A 16,017-nucleotide genomic window follows, 5' to 3' on the forward strand; every position below is an offset into this window, starting at 1 on the left:
AACTTCCTATTTCGAGTTAAATGAGTATAGGAATTTATATTGTCAGGAATGTGGCCTTGCAAGTTACAGCTGTCAATCTTAAAATGCAGAAGATAGTTATGATGGCCCAATTTGTGCTTCCATAAGATAATTCACGGTCGTATCCTAAGGAGAGTGAAAAGATAAAATTGTTCGAGGTTTTGTTAACTTATATTTCACCTTTCCTTAAGGATCCCAAGGCAGTGACCCGATCATATTGCTGGATGGAAAAAAATGAACAGAAACTTTAATAGGATACATAGAACAAAAAAACCTAGGCAGTGCATTATGGAACTGGGATACAAGGGTTCAGAAAACCACTGGATGGCAGCAAAGAGACAAGAAAAGGCATTTATTATTGCTAACCAGCGGTAATCTGGGTTTTTGCACTCCTAGCCTAATGTGAACCCTGAATTTAGTTTGGGTAGTTAGTTTGTGGCTCAGTGATGTTATATGAGCCCTACAAATTGAGTAAAGAAAATCATTAATTTAATTTGGGATTGCATGTGTTGTACACCATGGCTATAGAACTAATCATAGTGTTAAGTCATTTAATTACACATAACTGAAATATATAAACACATGGACATGCACTGATTTTTTTTGTTATTTATGCCCGGATGAACTAGTGCTCCAGTTAAACCAAAATAATAGATGGAATAAACTGCTGCATTCAGAAATTCAGCTTTTAATTTGTAATTAGTATTGCAAACAGCCTTATCAAATAGGGTTACTACTGAAGCTCCTTTTTCCCCAACTTGATTTTTGCTCATTTGCAATCTAAAAACCTAGCATCAGTCTTTGCTAGCAGAGAATTATTGACTATATCGTATGCAATATGAAAGAGATTATCCTGGATGAAGCACTGAACACAGCTCAATGTTTATTGCATCACTTTCAATGAAGATAATTCATATATATTTTAAAATATCTGTGATTATGAATTAAAATTCCTTTTTCTAAAAGCACTCAGGCCATGAAGCAGAACTTTTTGATACTTTAAAAATTAGTCCAATTTCTTACTAATTATCTTTTGAAATTGTTTAAAGTTCTATTTTAACAGTTTTCAAATCTTAACATCTTACCCATCACAATCCATGATGAGCCGTGGTGGCACAGTGTTTAGAATGCAGTATTGCAAGCTACTTCTGCTGACTGCTGGCTGCCAGCTGTTTGACAGTTCGATTCTCACCAGCTCAAGTTTGATTCAGCCTTCCATCCTTCCGAGGTTAGTAAAATGAGAACCCAGATTGTTGGGAACAATATGCTGATTCTGCAAACCACTTAGAGATCTCTGTAAAGCACTGTTAAGTGGTATATAAGTCTAAATGCTATTGCTAATCCTGCAAGAAAGTTCCAATCGTAGAAAGCTGGGTTGTCTCATTAAATGGACCCCTCATATCTCAATGCTCTGAGTGTGATCTATGAGTGTGATCTTGGCAATTTTGGCTGCCTCTGTGCTCTCTGCTCCCTAAGTTAACGCAATTGAGAGTCCTTCTGAGATTGAAAATATCCGAGCATCAAAGTAACTCCACTATCTTTTAATCCTACCATCACTATGCATAAGATAATTTTTGCTAACTATGATAAATCCTTCAAGGGAAGCTGGATTGGAAGAAGAAACTTCAATAATTTGAGCTGTGCTGATGGCACTGCCCTGACAACTTAAAATACAAAGGCTCTGTAAACTCTACTAAATCAAGGTGAAGGAGCACAACAACAAAAAGAGACTAAAATTAAAGACCAAACTAATGACAACTAGTAAAATAATCACCCTTACTGGCAATTGACAATAAGATAGCAAGATGGTATGGACACATTGTGGAGTTTGAATATTTTTTCAAACTAATAGCAAAGAAACAATAACTCAAAAAATATGCACATTGTAGAGCTGTCATGAAGGCCTTGGAAAAGATATTCAAATTCCTCAATGTGTCTACACCTACAAAGATCAGAATTGTTCATGCTGTGATATTCCCTGTGACACTGTAGGAAACTTTTGTGGGATTTTGAAAAGTAGTACAGGTCGTCCTCAACCTATGACTACAACTGAGGCCAAAGTTTTGTTGCTAAGCAAGATAGTTGTTAAGTGAGTTTTGTCCCATTTTATGACCTTTGTTAAGTGATCCATTCCGATCGTTAATACCTTTGTTAAAGTGTATCTGACTTCCCCATTGACTTTGCTTGTCAGAAGGTGGGAAAAGGTGATCTTATGAACTCCTGGACACAGCAACTGTCATAACTAAAATTCAGTAAATTCAGTTGCCAAGAACCTGAATTTTGGTTGCGTGACCATGGGGATTCTGGAAGAGTCATAAGTAGGAAAAAGTCACTTTTTTTCAGTGCCTTTGTAACTTTGGTCACTAAACGAACTGTTGTAAGCAGAGGACTACCTGCATAAGGAGACTGTTATCAACTTTCATATTTGATGTTGGAGAAAACTCCTGACAATCACATGGACAACAAATGGATCAAACAAATCAACCCAGAGTTCTCACTCAAAACAGAAATGACCAGGCTCAAGTTAATCTGTTTTGGACACATTATGAAGGTCTCTTGTTCTCTGGAAAAAGCTCAAGTGCTGGGAAAGTTCAAATGAAGGAGAGAATGACCAGCAACAAGCTGGGTAGTCTCAGTATAGTAGCAATGGTTGTATTGTTGTGTTAGCTGAGAGATGAGGTTAGGGGCATATCATTGTGGAGTAAATCTATCTACCTTATGTGGTCACTAAGAGTTGACAATGACTTAATGGCATAGAACCGTCATCAATCACAGGAAATTTTGGAAAGCCAGCATCCCTTTTTAAAACATTCAATTGCATTTTTAAAAATGGTATATATTACCAAAAAAGTATAGGAATAGAAAGATGTAATTCTGAAGATCTGTTGAAAGCCACATTCAAGAGATGCTGAGAAACGGATATTATGTGTATGTAATCCAGCCATCAAAAAATGAAGAATTTGCATAATAGCCTTCAAACAGAATGAAAAATTGGTTCGTGCTTATGGATGTTTACTCAGAATGAGGAACACTTTTGTAATTAAATGGGATTTACTCCTCAGTATCAGTCTGAAATCTGTCTAATGAAACATACTAAAATGAGGATTCAGTTATTGGTGCTATGGATGAAATGTTGATACACAGATATACCCTGCCTGCCTTCTGCAGTGTCAGTATACTTTTGCCTCCATTTGTTCTCCCGTCTAAAATCAATGGATGAATAATGTATCATCTGGCAAAATTCACACCCTGAAAAAAATGTTTGACATAATATTTATTCATTATAAAGATTTTAGGTTGCTTGTTTCACCAGACTCTGGGCAGTTGGCAGTATTAAAACAATAAAAGCACCAGTGATATTACAGGAGAGTATCAAAAAAAAACTCAGGAGAGAGCTACAATTGAAGTTCGTTTTCTATTTGAAAGGATATGTTCTGATTAAAAGATTGTTTTATCGCGGGTGTAAGCTTATTTAAAAGGGACCCCCCTTTTCTATTGTATGAGCTGCCATCTTGACTTTTTTTTACCTCACGGGTGTTCATGATAACGTTACCATTGCTAGCACAGCCTCCCTTGTGATCGGGGATCAGTTTTGCAGGCTTGATTGAAAAGCATGAATCCATCTGATCATCTTAAAAAGTCTTATTCTTTGGACAGGGCCCCTTCTAGTGAGGGGGGCTAGATAACTGCTCGATTGTCTACCTATTCAAAAGGGCCTGGGCACGCCCTCTAATTCCCCAGTGTGACAAATGGAGGATTTTCTTTGACTAACGTTCCCTCGGCATTAGGAACAGAAGAACACAGCAGGAAGGGGGTTCTTTTTTCTTTAGTTGAGTTGTCAATTCTCCCTCTCCCATTAGATCCCTGCCATCTAAAGAAAATGACCCTGCTCTAAAATGGGCCAACAGACTTCTGAGTATTGAATGTGGCTGCAAGGATTTGAACACAAATGCAAGCCTGAGAGGAGATCAGATAACAAAACAGTCAAGTTGTCTGGGAAGCTTGGAAAATAATACAAATTGGACAAGTAATCAATAGCATTCAGCCTTCTAAGTGAACGCAGCAGAACAGAAACCTCAAGCTCGTTTAAATTGTGTCTCTGGAAAGTTTCTCTCTGTTGCAAACTATAATAACGCTTGTTACGGTTTTGTTAAGTGATATTCCCATTTTGATGGAAATTGTTTACCCAAACAAGGGAGAGAAAGCAGCTGTGATAATTCTTCTTCCAAGTCAGCTTTTTATGCATGAAGTAGCCTATTATGAAAGAATTGAGAAATTTCAAGATCCAATATTTCATTGTGAGCCTGATTAATTACACTTCATTAAACTAAAGATTAAAAGGAGTAAAGGCATATAGTTGTAGCTAAACAGCAAATGAAGGATGGATAGGATAATCATTAATGGTTTAGCAGAATTGTTTTGGGTCATCCAGCATCATCTAACAAGGGCTAATGGAATCAAGGAAAACACAACGGGGAATTTAGACCAAATGAATCAGTAACATTTCCTAAAGGACAAGAAATATTTTCTGGGGGAAGAGACAGATATTGTTAATATTAGTTTAATCCAGAGTAGGACAATTTCCCAAGCACTCAGCTGGATAAGAAGCCCACCCCTACCCCATCCCGCTCATTTCTCAGCAGTAGCTATGACTGCACTTTGCTCAGCAGTAAATATACTTTTGGCATTGCACTCAAAGATAATGGGATCAGTTAAAAAAAAAACTGGTTAGACAACATGGATCCACAATGTGGATATATCAGACCACATTTTGGCATAATGATAAAAATATATATCATTTATAACAAAGAGAACCCTGTACTTGCATGGTCTAAAACAAATAACAGTCTTATGTTTACTTTACATCAGTACTCTGCATGTATAGTGAAGAGAGGTTTTACCTTTCTTTACTGCCATGTGCTTCTGGAGAGAATACTTCTTTTTTACCCCAGGAAATATACTGGGACATTTGAAAACCATATAAATGAACAAGTTTATCTCTAGAACTGCTTTCATGAAATAAAATTGTTCAGCTTCAGGACACAGGGCCCAAAATAAGGAATTAGCATCTTTCCTAGAAGTGTTCAAAGACAAATTATTATTTGCTATGGTGGGATGGATCCAGGTCTACAAAGCTGGAGAGCACCAACTAGGGAATATCAGTGCAAAATATAGTTTAGGCCATTGCTTTCAAAGAATCTTCCAGCAAAGATACTAATGAAGACTCACACATTCACTTATGAGATTTCTACTGTAGATGCAGGGTTTGAAAAAGGCTTTCTAGATTAATGTGTTTTGGTCAGCTTCTTTGGAAGAAATTTGTGCAACACTTTTGAAAGCAATGAAAAGGTAGTCATTGTTTGGCTGGGTCTTGAAAGAATATTTTTTCAACTCTATTTTGCATTGATCAGACCTTCCTTTTAGTGGTAGGAACCATACTTTTAGAAGAATTAAAGTCAGACTAACTGGAATCAATGTGGAAAGCAACAACAAGGATGGTTAGTAGATTCAAAATCAAGCCCAATGAAAACATGTAGAAGAAATTGGGAAGGTGAAGACTGACAGGAGATGCATAGCATTTCTCCTTCCCCCTCTCTCTGTTAAACAGAAGATGTTAAAAATGTTAAAAGGAAGAGGGAATATCCTCAAGCCAATCCCCACCCACAGGTTACGTATTGCTCTTAAACCCCCATGCCAATTGGCAGAGCCAGGTCTTGATGCTTTTCCAGAAGGCAAGAAGAGTGGGTGCCCATCATATCCCTGGGTATAAGATATTCCATAGGGCAGGGCCAACAGCAGTGAAGATTCTCCTGGATCCCACCAGTTGAAATTATTTATATAGTGGGATTTCCAACATTCCACTGCCTAAACTGGTAGACAGGTTGATATAATTGGGATAAGTTGGTTCCTTAAGTAATCCAGTCACATGCCATGAATAGCTTTAAAAGTGATAACCAACACCTTGACTTGGACCCGGAAACAAATTGGCAACCAATGAAGTTTGTGTAGCAGAGGTCTTTCTTTGGAGTGCCCAAGATTGCATGCACCACTGCAACTTCCAGATACTTTACAAGGGTATCCTCTTTTAAAGTACCTTGCATTAATCCATGTAGGAGATGACTAGAGAATAAGTAACTGAAAGAAAAGCTTCTTGATCCAGGAAAAGGCATAACTGGTACACAACACAAATCAGGAAGTGAAGATAAGGCAGACTTGAAACATGAGAGGTCTCCTATGCATACCAATACTCTAAAAACCTATTGGCAATATACATTTTCCATTAGGAATTCTTGGAGATGTAACTCTAATTCCAATCCTAATCTTAATCAAAATTCTGATCCCCAACTGGAATTCTACCCTAATAGGATATTTCCATGTGTTTTACCAGGAAATGCAGATAAGGCAGTCTCAACGCATGAGAGACCTCGTAAGCATACAGTTACTCTACACATCCATTGGCAACATCTATTTTATTGAGTTAATTCCTGGAGACCTAGCCTTAACCCTAATTGTACTGGGATATTTTTCATGTGTTTTGCTAGGAAGCCCAGATAAGGCAGTTTCAACACATGGGGAGGTCTGCCAAGCATACTGATATTCCACAAATGTAATAGCAATGTCTATTTCCCACTACAAATTTTTGGAGACATAACCCTAACCCTATGTGTATTTCAAGTCTAATGGCATTTTTCATGTATTTTACCAGGAAGTACAGATAAGGTAGTTTTGAAACGTGAGAGTCCTCCTAAGCATATTGATACACTACAAATCTATTGACAACATCTGTTTTACTGGATGAATTCATGGAGATCTAACATTAGCTCTAATTCTAATCACAAAACTAATCTTAACCCTAAGGGATTTTTCCATGTGTTTTACCAGGAAACACAGATTAGGCACTCTCGACAAATGAGAGGCCTCCTAAGCATACTGATAGTCTCCAAATCTATTGGCGATATCCATTTTACTGGGCAAATTCATAGACACCTAACCCTAACACTAATGACAACCCTTACCCTAACACTAAGTGGATGTTCACTCTAATGGGATTTTTCCATGTATTTTAGCAGGAAACGCAGATAAGGCAGAGTCAAAACATGAGAGGCCTCCTAACCATGCCAATACTCTACAACAAAGTTCCCCAACTTTTCCAGCTTGGTGCACCAGCAGAGATAGCAGTGGTGGCAGTGGAGGGAGGAAAGAGGGGATGGTTTCATGCACATGCGCACACTGCTTTCACAAATGCAGCTGTGTGAACATGCAGTCACCCATCATTTCTGTGTCCCAGTCCTAAATGGGCTGAGACCCAGCAGAGGGCCTCAGACTGGGGATTGGAAACTCCTGTTCTATAATTCTGTTTACAATATCTGTTTTCCACTCTGAATTCTTGGAAACGTAACTCTAACCCTATGTGCATTTCAAGTCTAGTGGGATTTTTCATGTATTTTAAAAGGGCCTCTTATCCAGGACTGACACGTGATCAAGCAGGAGTCATGAGTACAGAAGGACCCCTATATATCTGGTATGTTTGGGGCAGTGCATCTCATCCAAATAAAAGATAATAAACCCCTATAATGCAGAAGAGCCGCTGACCCATAGCCACTCTGTCTAACCAGGATTCAGTTGCAATCTATTTTTGCCCCATCCAGACTCACAGAGCCGCCAAACATTGCAAAAGCATGACTTACTTTCCTCGGGATGGAAATGTTGACTTGAGTATCATCTGAATACTAGAAAGGATGTTGTATAAAATAAGGCCAAGCCAGGAGTGGGATTCAACCTGTGTAACAACCAGTTCAGCGAGTGTGCATTTTGTGCACATGCACAGCAATTTCAACTCATCTTCTGCTGCAAGCCCTGTGTGTAAAATAGCTGATGCGTGGCAATCCGCTGTGCCATGCAAAGCAGCTGAGCTGAAAAACCCAGAAAGAAAGCACAGACTAGAGCCTGGGTGGGCAGGTGGGCCCAACAGCTGATCATTGGAGCGAACTGGTTCTCTTTCAGCTGATCTTCCAAGCTACCGGTTTGCCTGAACCAGGCCGAACTGGTAGAATCCCACCCCTGGGCCAAGCCCTGTTCTTTATTCCTATGGTAGGGTATAGAATAATAACATTAAATTACAAGAAGACAATTTCCAATGCAATAGTCGAAAAAAGTTTGTAACAATAAGAACATTGTTGCAACCCATTAGTGAGAGAGATGGTGGGCTTTCCTTCAGTGTTCATGTCAAAGCAAGACAGCCATCTGGTGAGGTTGCTTTCATTTAGATTTCTGCACTGAGCAAAGGGCGGACCTTGATGGCTTAAAAATCCTTTCCCACCTCAATGGGTATATATTAAATTCATAGCTCTTATCCTTTCAACATTAATTTTGATTTCTGTGCAAGCTATATTTTATGCTGGTTTTTTTTTTATCTGCATTGAGATTCTGAAATTGAAGCGTTTTTTTCCCCCATCAAAGGGATTAGTTGAAATTTACTCTCCTGGTGTAATTAGTGCATATGGTCCAGCTGTGAAGAAGTAGCAGAGGACTTCTAACTTATTATTAATTAGGCTCATTAAAATGCAAGTAAGAGAAGAATGCCTAAGTAAACAATACCTTATGTCATAAGCCATTATTTGACAATAACTGGTCTTGGTAACAAAAGACATTCTTTATAGATTGGCTGGATGCTAGTTAAGTGCCCCTGGCTGACATCAAGGACAGGCATGCAAAGCTAGGAGAAGACAATGCTACAATACTGATATTTCTTTTCAAATCATTTCATAATATGCCTTGGTGAGGTCAAAGGTTGACAGGCAAATGACAGCTTCTTCCATTGCTATAGTATCACAGCAGGTGTATGTCAAGAAAATATTTCCTGGGCTCTTCTGTGATATGATGTATATGGGTTATTTTTTTTTTTAAAAAAGTCTATGTTCCTTTTTTCTGTCTTGTTTAAAAATGAGTCAGAAATGGCAGATTTGTAATTAAAACTTCAATGAGGAAGAGACCGAGCCTAGGTTACGAAATAGCAGGAAGTGCTGCTTGTAATGATAAGTACAGAACAGATAATAGAATGCCTTATGAATAGGCACTGATTTCCAAAAAGGGTGCTGCTATTATAACTTTCATTGTTAAGGAGTGGTGCCAAATTTATGATAAGTCAGAGATCCTAAATTACAGCATCACAAATGACGCATTCCAATCAAGGGCTAAAATTCCAATAAACAGAATTGTCCATTGGTGAGGGGAGGGTGTGCTGTGCTTCCTCCGCTCTCCTCCACCCACTTTTAGTTAGTGCTTCCCTTTTTTGAAAGTCTATGCACGCTCACGTATAAATCATTCTAGTGATGCAGCCTCCACTATAAATGGATCAAAAGATGCTATTGACAGATGCTGAAATGAGTGTCTACCTTTAACACAGGGTCAATTGATAAGTGTCTGACCTAGACTTTTGACTGACATGAAATGTTGCCAAGCAGGCCTCTTCATTACAATGGGTGGAAAACAGCATTGTGGTTGTTTGTTAAAAAATAATAATTGGGAGAGATATTACAGACTGTAATTATTCCTGGAGAGAAACAAAGTTATTATTTTTAAAAAAAAAAATAAGATCAAGAAATTCAATGGTTCTGAGATTTGGAAGATAAATGTTTATGCAGTAAAGCTTTTCTGGTGTCATTTTATCACTATCACTTAATCAACAATCTTCAAATGGATATAGAATTTTTTTTATCGCTGATGTTTGAAAGCCCTAATGTGAAATGAGCAAAAACTAAAGACTTAAGGGCTGAGACACCAAGTTGAAGGCTCCAGAAAAACTTTTTGAAAGAACCTGACTGAAAATCATGGCTAAATGGCTAGATGGTGTTGCTGCAATAACTTCTGAGAAGGACTGTTCCAGAGGTGGTATTCAGCAGATTCTGACCAGTTCTGGAGAACCGGTAGCGGAAAATTTGAATAGTTCAGAGAACTGGCAAATACCACCTCTGACTGGAGATTTTACGGTATCCTTTCTCTGCCATGCCCACCAAGCCATGCCCACAGAACCGGTAGTAAAAGAAAAATTGAATCCCACCATTGGTTCCCAATTCTGTGACATACTATAAGCAGGACAAAGAAAACAACTAGATACTGATGTCATAAAATTCTCAGTGATGCCAAGTTGGGGGAGGGGGGAATCAGTTGTTTGATTTAGGTCATGGAACTTGTGGAGCCACTGTGGTTTGTCAATTGCTTATGTTATTTGTGTTGCATGAACCTTAGTCAATGTGATTATTCAAGATGTTAAACTAAACAAGCCATAGTTTAGTGCAATGGATATCCGTAATATCACTGAGTATAAAATAGATTTTGAGAGTAAGTGAAAAATGCTTTGGTAGGAAAGCCACAGTTGAGATCCTTCAGAGCTGATACTGGACCTAGAAGACATGAACAATATTTAATGAATTCAGCACATATACTACAAATTTAAAATTGTCTTACTTTATCAGATCGTGATTAGTAGACTAAAGTTTGTGGTGGAAATATCCAGGACTTATGCTTAAGTGCAAGATTTACAGTAAAGTTTTCACAACAATTATTTCACAATAATTACAGCATGGGACTGTCCTGTAAAGGCAGGGTATTTAACAGGCCCCTTCTGTTAAAAAAGCCCATCTAATGGGATCAAGAAGAAGAGTCTTCTCTGTGATGGCTCCCTCCCCGTAGAGCATTATTTTTGCAAGATAACATTGTTTCCCATCTTGATACTCTTTTGAAAGACCCTGAAGACATGGTTTTGCCAGTGAACCTCGAGACTCCAAAGTAATATGGAGACCATCAAGTGGTTTGTTGGTGGTTCCAGAGGGGGGTGAAGGTTTATTAGTTTGTATTTGGGGATTGATTTCTGAAAGTTACCTGGAATCACCATGAGTGAATTGGGTTGCCATAAACATTTTCTTTATATTCTACACAGGAATTATTGAAGCTATCATTAAATCAAAGCATTCTCAGCAATAGGATGGGAGGCCACCAGGAGAGGTTAGGAGGAGGAGACAAGGGGATGGCAAAAGGGCAGCAGGGCTGCTGGTGGCCTCAGACTCTCCCTCCCTCCCTCCATTTTCTCTGGCAGAGGCACCAGGGCTGGTCCTTCCCTGTTTCCAGTGTGGCCTCACAAGCCAGATCTAAGCACCTGATGGGCTGGATTAAGCCTATGGGCCTTGAATTTGATACCCCTGCTCTACAGGCTGAACAAATTACTGATCAATTTGAATTGATTGCAGGTAATTCTGGTTGGTTCTAATTCTGAACTGCAGTAAGAATATGGGCATCAGTTTGTAGGTGTGTGTGAGCCCGGATTGGAAGATTTAGCGCTAATTTTCACATTACATTAGACAAACCTAAGACAGTTGAAATAGACTGATAAGATTCTCTATGCTGCTGGCATTACAGTCTCCCTTTATGGATTCTTCATAAACCTGGGATCGATAATATGTGGCTCTCCAAACGTTACTGACTTACACTTCCAGGTAGCATTAGTAGTGGCCTCCAGAAATCTTTACAATAAAAATTTTAGTAGTCTAAAAGTTTCCATGAACTGCATAGTTCTGCACATCAAAATGTATTACATGTTAAAACTACAATGGCATGGAATTTTTTGGAAGATATTTCAGTCAAACTGGCTCGACATCTTCTCCAGTATTTTCGTTTTGTTAAAAAATATCCCCCTCCCCTATTTTGATCTTAGTAGTCCTTGCAAGACAACATTGCAAAATAAATGTATCTTGACTGTATAGGTTGATTGCCCTAAATTATGTGTTATGGTAGCAGATAAATCAGATTGACTGATAAGATCATTGAAAGATAATTACAATAAATGTAAACGTGTGAATATAAAAATGTATTTTTTTAAAAAAATAAACCCGACCCTCCTCTCCGCCAACCCTGTAAAGCAGTGAAATTATTGTCTGATCTTTCTAAATGCTTTATAGATTTATGTATTTAAGCAATCTAATTGAAAGAATAGAAGCAGTTGTGAATCACATTAACGTTACTTTTCTGCCACTTTCATTCATTCAGATGGCCTCCAACTAAATAGAAATTTTAGGTACATTATCTTTCATGTATCAGATTCATCAAGAAGAAGAGCAAATGGGACACACAGGCACATATACACACACAGTTTACAATAATTGTTGAAAAATCTCAACAAAATTTTGGAAGAATTCCAGTAAAAAGAGGAAGGTAAATATGCTTTTAATTCATCCACATGAAGAAAAAAATACAAAAAACAGCAGATCAATCATAGATCGGTATCACTGCATAACAAATATGTTAATGTTTATTTCCCTTGGCTAGGAATAAAAATGGTGAACATTATGTACTACAGGAGGGAAATACTGGAATCTGGCTTGGAAACCTCATTAGAGACTAATGTAACAGTTGGACCCCTAGAAATTATGGTAAGTTGCAAGATAGAATTATGAGTCTGGCACTATCAGCTGGTACATGAGTATTATCTATTGATTGGTCAAAAGGCTGGAGTGTTATATTTTTCAAGTTGCCACAGATTTCACGTTTCTAAAATCTGATTTTCAGTAATCAGGTCTTTATATTGCTGTCAAAGTTGTGAGTTTTGCATTTGTCCTGATGTATTCATTGCCTTGGTTAATAGTTGTTGTTGTTTTTTAAGAAAAAAACCTCACTTCTTACAATCTATGAAAGAAATGTTGCTGCTGATTTTAATACCACGAACATGCTCCCAATGCCTCCATGACCTTCCCCCTCCCTTCCCATCACATGCTGACACATCTAGCCTAAATTTGTGTCTTGCATCACCTCAGGATACTCATGGCTAATTTCATTATTTTGGAGAGAAAATGCAAATGAGGCCAGACAGCTGGTGCTTTCCTTGTGGCTAGGAGTGATGGAGAGGCCTGAGGCCTGCCCCATCAGGGGCTCTAATACCCTTTTCCTTAGACAGGCCCCGGTGAGAAGAGAGGAGGGAGTCTGCTCAAGCAGCATGAACAGATGGCAAGGAACAGAAAAAGATGGAGAAGCAAGGGGAGCTTTAGCTATTTGGAAAAAAAAGTTGTGTCCATGATCTAGGCAGCCTTCTCTGTGCTGGATAGGGCAGTTTCTTTGAAACATTTAGCTTTTCGGATTTGTCTTTCGATTCTCAAAAGCTGCTTCCTTGGTCCTAGCCAATATTCAGTCAGAATTGGAAGCAAGCAAACAAGAGGGCAAAAACCCTTTATTATCCATGAGGAAAAGTGCATTGCCTTATTAACTATTTTAATTATTTGAAAATTTGAAAAACATGCTTGATTTTTTTTTAATTCTTGCAATGGAAATAAAGACTTTGTGCCTGATAAAGACTAAACCAATCACATATGTTTACTTCCCGTACTTGTAGAAGCAAATTGCCAAAATGCAGACAATTTCAAAAATCCTTTATGTGTGAACAGCTCAGTTTCTGACTAGCTGTAGAAGCAAGGATTCTGCTATTCATTTAGGGATGTGGGTTATTTTATTTCCCATTGGTGGATGTGAACTAAGCTTCTACACCTTCAAAGTTGGAAAAACAGGACCATGTAAGGTATAGCCCTATGACCCAGGTCATAGAGCCAGGCTTTGATAGACCTTTATTGCTCTGCTAATTCCATAACAAACGGCCTTGCAATGGCCAGTAATGCTCCATATCAAACTTCCCTGAAGGCAACCATCCACCGTTCCACAAACAAAGCCAATATAATCACCAAAGCCAAATCACAAACGCAGAGACAAAGTCCAAAGACAAGGTGCTTGTTCACACAGCAAGGTCCATAAGTCATACACAAGATTCCAGGTCCACAGGGCAAAGTCAAGAGTGCTCAAGCAAGGCTCGGATTCCACAGGCAGAAACATGATATAAGGCAGAGTTTCTCCAAGGATGGGAAACAAAATAATTGTTCCCAGCAAAGACAAACTCCCCCACCCCACCCCCGCCTCTGTTTAAGTCAACCCAAGCCAGGTGTGAGGAGGGCCGAGGCGACCTTCTCCTAAGCAGCCTAACAGATCTCCTTTGAGCTTGCCTCTGCTCTAGTCTCCATGCCCTCGGATCGAATGAGGGAGGCAGCTGTTCCTCATCAGAGGAGAACTGCTGCCTCTCAACACCACTGCCTGTCTGCACCCCCATGTCTGTGAGGGCAGGCAGCTACCCAATCCTGAGGGGCCTTGGAAAAGCATCATCCTCATCCTCTGGCCTTTCCAAATATTCCAGGGGAGATGTACTGTCCCCATTGGATGGTCCTGGTTCCAAATCTTCTTCCTCCTCCTCTTCTTCCTCCAGACCATGATACAATGGGGTCATGACACTTCTTGTAAAATATAAACAAGATCCTCTAAGGATATTGCATGAAAGTATACCTTGCTATGGCATCCAAATTAAATTAGATAATATTCTATAGCAATCTAATTTTTGGAAAGAAATGAGGGGACAATATATCAAAATATAAAAGAGCCATGGTGGCTCAGTGATTAGAATACAGTGTTGCAGGCTAATTCTGCTGATGGCCAGCAGTTCGTCGCTGGCTCAAGGTTGATTCAGACTTCCATTCTTCTGAGGTCAGTAAAATGAGGACCCAGATTCCTGCAGGCAATATGCTGACTTAGAGAGGGCTGTAAAGCACTATGAAGCGGTATATAAATCTAAGTGCTATTGCTATATACTACAAGATATCCTTTGCAATGACTTGTTTTGTGATGAATCATAGAGCATATTATTTTAAAAAGGGAGGTGGATGAGGCCAGGGTAGACTCAGAATTCTAAAAAACAGTAGATCATTACATCTAAGCCTGGGAAAAGTTGTTATGTGTATTTGTTATGAACTGAATCTCATGCTTTTAATTCTATAAATTTTGGATTAAAAAGAAGATGGACAAAAACAGAAACCTGTTTATCTATAAGAACGCCCAGACACTTTCTGTAACTACACAGAAACCAAAAGAAATAAGTAACTAGTTTATAAAAATTATCAAAACTCAGTCTTTCAAGGAAATAACATTTTCAAAGAAATGTATTTACAGTTCAAAGAATGGTAGTATTACAGAAAATAATTTCACATCATCTGCATAAAATATCTTGCAAGGAAAAAATGTGTTCATTTTATTTATTTATTTTTAAGGGGGGGGTATTCTATAGCAAAACTCAGTTTTCACCCAATCATGTCCCCCAAATCTTAAAGAGATGAGACAGGGACGGTAAAATAAAATAAGGTTGAAAATTTACTTTTAGTATGAGTCCACATTGTCCAACAAGGCTATAAATAAAGATAAAAGAATCTTGTTCGGCTTCATATGCATTTATTGATTGATTAATTAAATTTTACACTGCCCATCTTGCAGTTTGAGGCAACTCCTTTTCGTCTGAGTTTTCTGAGGAAAAAAATTCTCTCTCTGTGTGTGTGTATCTATGTGTGTGTGTGTTATGTGTATGTGTGTATGTATGTATGTATGTATGTATGTATGTGTGTGACTGGTGTGTGTGTGTCTTTGCCAGCCTGCTGGTCCCCTCAGTCATGGGTATTGCTTTTCAACAATTCTCAGTCAGCACATCATCCCTGGAAGGCCTTTGTATGTGAAATAGAGGAGACCCTCCTCTGATTAGGAGAAAGGTTTTTTTTTCCTCCCCAACTTTACCCTTAAAATTCTCAAAGAGGCCCGGGTATTGATTTGGAATGACTTCCATTCCTTATTTGTCTGCTGGTCTCCTTTCCCTTTATTTCAAATCTTGCCCTAATTAGGGAATTCAAAGATAAGGTAAATAACACACTGCTATTTGCTGAGTTCTTTCTTTATACTTCAGCCTTTGTGACCTTGTCTCACACCCTCTTTCACATTAATCTGTTGATACAAGAATATCCCAGGATGCCAAAATATCAAGTCATGGGGCAGGTAAATGATGCATTAAGGCATAAATGTCAGCTTCACACCTCCTGCTTTATAATACAATGAAAAAAAAAAAAAAAAAAGACAATGGTGGTGGAGGGAACGGTG

The sequence above is a fragment of the Pseudonaja textilis genome, chromosome 1 (assembly GCF_049901715.1).
Source record: "Pseudonaja textilis isolate UNSWEBS1 chromosome 1, rPseTex1.2, whole genome shotgun sequence".
Taxonomy (NCBI): Eukaryota; Metazoa; Chordata; class Lepidosauria; order Squamata; family Elapidae; genus Pseudonaja; species Pseudonaja textilis.